This window comes from Silene latifolia, chromosome 7, assembly GCF_048544455.1.
Source record: "Silene latifolia isolate original U9 population chromosome 7, ASM4854445v1, whole genome shotgun sequence".
Lineage (NCBI taxonomy): Eukaryota > Viridiplantae > Streptophyta > Magnoliopsida > Caryophyllales > Caryophyllaceae > Silene > Silene latifolia.
In genome coordinates, this window is record NC_133532.1 from 77,048,067 (window position 1) to 77,054,521 (window position 6,455).

Consider the following 6,455-nt stretch of genomic DNA (forward strand, 5'->3'; position numbering starts at 1 on the left):
ACAACATACTAAATTTCTATGACCAGATTCGAAATTTATCTCATATTAACCTATTTTACATCTAAATCCGATTTAAATAATGAAAAATCCATTTTTCGAGCATAAGAAGTCCAAAAATTATGAAAATTTACAGGTTATCTCAAAATAATATATGTGACAACATATCCAAAAATCACTGGAAAATTTGAAGTTTAGCGTAGCAAACATGCGGCCCAATCATCACCGGGTGGTTTGCGAGAGGTGAAGAAATGAGGTATCTACAGACACTAGTACCTAAATCACATAAAGCTTTATCAATTGTATAGGTGTCAATTGTGCATGGAATAGAAAAGCTATCGAGATCTTTTAACTTAGGAGGGGAATTGCTTTGCAAAAGAGCACTACACTCGGCGGTGAATGCTATAGTTTCGACATCGTCAAAAGTCCTCTTCTTAGTTAAAATGTCTTTCATAAATTCAGTATAAGAAGTAATTTGAGTAATTAATTCGGAAAAAGGAACGGTTACTTGGAGATTCTTCACAACTTCCATTAACTTACCAAATTGAGTATTCTTTTGATGCTTTGCCAATCTATGAGGGAAAGGCACTTTGACTTTTTCCGGCACTTTTGCTTCAACATCTTTATTTGGAGGAGCATCCTCCACATCTTTGACTTCTTCAACCACAATTGGTTCATCCACTTTTGTGGAATATCCTCACCTTTCTTAGGTTTAGGAGAAACTTCCAATTCAACAAGTACCTCCTCATCTTCCTTGGGCATGGGTGTCTCATCATATCTTGTAACAATCCTCAACGTAATCGCATTTATGGTATCATATGGTTGTTCACTTTGAGGTGGCAATTGACCCATTTTTCTTTGAGAGCTAGATGCGTCTAGTTGAGCCATTTGTTGCTCTAGCATTTTGATTGTAGCATTATGAGCTTGGTCACTCTTTTGTATTTGAGCCAGCAATTTTGTTTGGGTCTTAGCCATTTACATTACCAAGGCCTCAAGTTTACTCCCCCCTTGGTTGTTTTGTTGGACATTTTGGGGTGGTGGACCTTGATTTGGTTGGAAATTTTGTTGAGTTGGCCTTTGTTGTTGGTTTTGATTTTGATAGGCCGGTGGGTAATTGTACCTTTGTTGTGGTGGAACATAGGTATTTTGTTGTTGTTGTTGAGGTTGAGATTTAAGCACATTGTTACTTTTGTAAGACACGTTCGGGTGAAATTTCGTGTTCGGGTTATAAGTATTTGAAAATGTACCCGGTGGAAATGAACTTTGTCTAAAACTTTGATAAGTATTTACCTCCTCAATTGTAGCTTGGCAATGAGCGGTGTAATGACCCGTACCTCCACAACCTTTGCAAACAAAAATTTGACTAGTAGAGGACACGGCATTGAGTTGTTGAAGTGAGGCCACCGCATATTGAGCCTCCAACGTTTTTTGGAGCAATAAAATTTGAGCTTTTAAAATGGTATTGTCGGAAGCTTCCTCTTTAACTTTTATAGATGTACTCCGGGAGTTGACATATTGGGCATCATGAATCGCCATGGATTCAATCGTGGCATGAGCAATATCCTTGTCAATTTGATCAAACCGCCCATTGTTGGCTGAATCAAGAATTCTTCACGACTCGGCACAACGTCCATTGTAGAATGTTATAGGTAGGAACCAAGCATCCAACCCATGATGTGGGCATTGCTTTTTCAATTCCTTGTACCTTTCCCAAGCTTCATATAAGCTCTCTAGAGCTTGTTGACGTAAACCCGTGATTTGACTCCTCAAGGTTTGAGTTTTTTTCGGTGGAAAAAACTTTTGATAGAAAGCAAAAGCGGAAGTTTCCCAATTGGTGATTCCCATGTGGTGCGATCAAGGCTATTGATCCATAGTTTTGACTTGTCCTTCAAAGAGAAAGGGAAAAGTCCCTTATTTGAGCTTGAATGACTCCCGTTTTTCGAATCATGGAGCAATAGTCACAAAAGTTTTGAACATGCAAATTGAGATCCTCCAAAGGACTTCCCTCAAATTGGATCCTCTCCACAAGGCTAATGAAATCCGGTTTGATCTCGAACTCCGGGGCGGTAATTTGGGTAGTAGTGATACCCGTCGGGAGCATAGCCGCGGTGGGCTTGGAACGATCGGAAAGTTTCACCATCTTTTTGGTTGGAGATGGTGGTGGTGGTGGAGATGATGAACTAGAAACATCCTCCTCTTCAAAAGCTTGAAGATCGTCTAAGTAAGACTTTCTTGCACTTTCAATTTACACGGGAGAAGCGGCCTCTTTAATTTCTTTTAAAAAGCGTCGTCTTACGCAAAGTTTTCTCGGGCTCGGAATCAGGTGAAAACAATTCTCCTATTCGAGAAGACCTTGGCATAGGACAACAATCTCAATAAATTTTAAGCAACGGTCTCAAGGAACAAGTGTTCCTCAAGACAAAGGAAAACAAGATAGAAATCAAAAATTTTAAACGCAATAAAACTATGCTCCCCGGCAACAGCGCTAAAATTTGATAGGCTTTGTCGTATACCTAATCAAAGATAAAATTCCCGAGACACAAATGAATTTAGTACAAAGGGTCGAACACAAGGAGATGGGAATTGCGCTATGAAATGCTATGAATAGAGTTCTATCAAGGTCGATTACGATTGGTTGTTTGGTTGGTTTGATAGCTTGTAAATAAAATGATGTAAATATATATGATAAAAGAGTCTAGGGGAGTCGAGTCACACATGAAATTGTATATAGATGTTCATGCTAAACTTGGAATAAATAACATTGTTAATTGTTTAGGTCTTATGACAACCACCTCTCGGCCTTATTGTCAACCATATACCGGGTCCTAGAGAACTCTCGTTATGACTAGGTCGTCCTACTAACACATGCTTAGTCTAATTCGATTCCGTGCCTCTCAAATTATAGAATGAATTAACACACTTAATTATTTATTATGGCCACTAAACAAAGATTAATCAAAATGATGCAAACATGTGATAGAAACAATTAAACAATATTACATCAACGTAATTCAACATTTACAGTTATTAGTTATGCATGGCTTCCCTATTACCTAGACATAAGAAACTAATCACTCATAATGGAAATAAAACTAATATTACATGAAATAATAAACATGATAATAAGAATATAACTAAATGAAGTATAATAAATTACGAATAAACTAAATAGAAATAACAAATGAATTAGTGAAATGAGAAATATGAGAAATTTAATATGAAATACTAATGATAAACTAGTGTCGATAACTCGATAATAAAATGTAATAACAAACTAATATTCCAATGCTAATAACAATAACGAACTATGAAAAAACTATAATGAAGAATGCGTAAATGAAATGAACAAGAAGCAAAATTACCGTAACAAAAGAACTGGGAACTTGAACAAGAATAACTTGAATAACAAACCCAAATGACTTTGAATGGAAATATTGTATTATAAGAACCAAATGCTTAACAAAATGTAAATTGTTTAACAAACCAAATGCTTAACCAGATGTAAACTATTGAAAACTAGAGATAATTTTTGCTTAAGGCTATATGAAAGGTGTCAGAGAGTGTAAAAAGATATCCTACAATGATAGATTAAGGCCCCTATTTATAGTGAAATAGGGGCATAACGTAAAGTCCATAGAACAAGCTAGCCCCGATCGGGGCCTGGCCACCTCGATCGGGGTCGTGGATATCCGGCTATTTTTCCTTTAATTCCTAATTAATCCACCAAAGTATCCTATGCTCCTTCATTAAGCCTCTTTAATCACCCGAGTTAGAGCATCATTTGGCATCCTAAGCTTCTCAATTGACTTGGTCTGTGGACTTCCTTTTGAGCTTGACTTTCATTTCTTTATTTTGTATCAACCCATGCTCACATTTCTTCATGCTCGGGATTCCTTTATTTGGTCTTCTCCAAAATGCCCTTCCTTTTGCATGTCTTGTTTGGTTTAACCTCGTGACATTTTTAGTGCTTGCACATATGACGAGAAAAAGCTATGAAAGCTTCATTTCCTACAAAATATAATAAAAGTAAGCAAAGACACTAGAACATAGAATTAACTCACATATACACTAATAAAAGTGTAATATTAAATCAAACCAAGCTAAAATGAGGGGTAAAATCCTATATAAAATGGACACATCGGGATGTATTGGTGTTAAGGATACGTAAGATGGTTTGGAGACCGTCTTACTCTTGACTCGCCTCTTAGAGCTTCCCACTCCAAGAGGGATGTGCACATTAATGGCTTGAGTCACTAAGAAACTCGTGTGGTTGAAGCACGACGTCTAGAAAGGGATTCGGTTGGCTTTCGGACCCGGTACGTCTGGGCGTGTCCTGGTACCTGTTTGTGGTTGTTGGTATATCTGGGCGTGTCCCGGTATCAGCGTGGTTATCAGTATGTCTTGGCATATCCCGGTACTGCTGTGGTGGTAGTTGTTTGATAGCGTGTCATTCATAACAATAGTCATATTGCATACTCACACACGTGAGTCGTGTCACACTTTATTTGTTTATTGAAACTGACGTTCTTTGCGTCCGTTTAAATGCCACCTATTTTCAGGGTGGCCTGTGTCGATCCATATGATATTTCCGATCATATGGGGAGCAGTTGTTTACAGGTTAGCCTTGGTAACATGCGGGAGAAGAGACGAGCCGTGATGACATTTGAGTCAAGCATAGTTGATTAGATTAGTATAGTAGTTATGAGTTGTATTATTCATTTCATTTATTCAGTTATGTTTATCTAATCCACTAAATACTTTATTTATGTTAATCGTTTCTTAATTGTAACTCCGATTTCACCGCCTCGGGAAACCGAGATGGTAATGCTTCAATTATCTTGGCCGGATAATTGAGGTGTTACAAAGAACTCTAAGCGCTTCCAGAGCCACCTAAAACCAAAAAAGATATCAATCTCTTGCTGAATAAACATAAGATTGATAAGAAAAATAATATGATTCAAGAGTTCAAGGTATTAAGTTCATCCAGGTGAATTTTTAATTTTTTTGTAATCGTTTTCAATTTAAAATGAAGCAAAAACCCAACTATTCATTAGAATTCGAAAATGATACAAGTATAGCAAAATAGTTCACTAAACTCTGTTTCTTATACCATGAAAATATCAGTCAATCACTGCAATTTGATGTATGATTTGTATCATGAGCATTTTATCCACACAGAAGTAGGAATGTGTATAATCGTCTCCCTTATCGAGGCATAGGCAAAATCCTTTAAGGCACTTGACTAATATTTCTGTGTTTCCTATAAGGTTACAGCTTCTGCATGTGTCGGACTTTCTTGTCAAACAAATAATTTCTAGGTAATAAAAACTCAATTTGATACGCAAGAATTGCAATATTGTCACAAAACATCACCTAGCACATAAGGCTGTAGCGGAGTTCATTAACCTAATAATCTTTGCCAGAAATAGGACCATATACTTTTGCTCCTGATTTCCCCCAAACCTAATATTCAAGTATAAGAGAATCATCACTCGCCTATAAATAACTCGCCATGTATTTATTTCACTTCAAAACAGCAAACCGTAGGACCAATCTTCTCCAGAAATATTGGGTGATCGATAAAGACACGGTCTACTCCACGCTTGTAGCAATGAAAAAACCGAACTACTTCTGTTTTATCGCCAACTTTCACCTACAGATGACAAAAAGTGAATAAGAACCGAAAAGGGAAGTTGAACTGTACAAAAACTGTTTGAGGAGAAAATAAATGAATTCATAGCATTGATAAAAACATACCTCAATTGTAACACTTGTATCCCAAGCATCTTTGTATTGGTCAGACCGTGGAGCAACTATCATAACTCGATGTCCATTTTCCTAACAACAAACAACACTTAGTCTCTAAAGAATTAGAGGTCAGTAGACACGAAAAATTTAGAGTAACTGTTATGGTGGGAAAAGTTAGAGGGCTAATGATAAGCCTGTTTGGTAATGCTATGAATGTCATGTGTAATTCATGATCTCAGACAGTCAGGCCAAATAAGCCCTTAACAATTACAACATAATAAAGAGGTCATTCGAATTGAGCATGGTTATGGTCATTTCATATGTCGTATACACTTCCAGTTTGTTAATGTTGAGTTTTGTGCTATTTCCACTTGTGCCTTTAACGGGTCACTTTGGATACACGTCACTTTGGATCAAATTATTGTCGGCTCAGTGGTTATAGATCTGGTTAATCGGATTAATTATGGCTATTCTAGGTTTTGTCAACAACAATTTTCGTTTACTTTCTAACTTAGATAATCTTATGTCTATGTGACACCCTCACTTATCGCGGAAAAGTAAACACGTAATTCTAGAATAAAACTGCATGGATATGTTTGTAATAGGTTCAATTGGGTAAAAACCTGTAATTTTAAAACCTGAACCTGTTATAAAGATATCCAAATTGGAAGGTGTCAAACATACAAGGTCTAACTAGAAGTGTCATAACA

The 6,455-nt window shown here is 36.8% G+C and overlaps 1 non-coding gene across 1 annotated transcript; it reads left to right on the forward strand.

Moving 5' to 3' along the window:
• Positions 1-1,663: 1,663 nt before the first annotated feature.
• Positions 1,664-1,771, forward strand: LOC141593894 (small nucleolar RNA R71). Its single transcript, XR_012521949.1, has one exon. It is a non-coding gene; the product is annotated as a small nucleolar RNA R71 (small nucleolar RNA).
• The last annotated feature ends 4,684 nt before the right edge of the window (positions 1,772-6,455 follow it).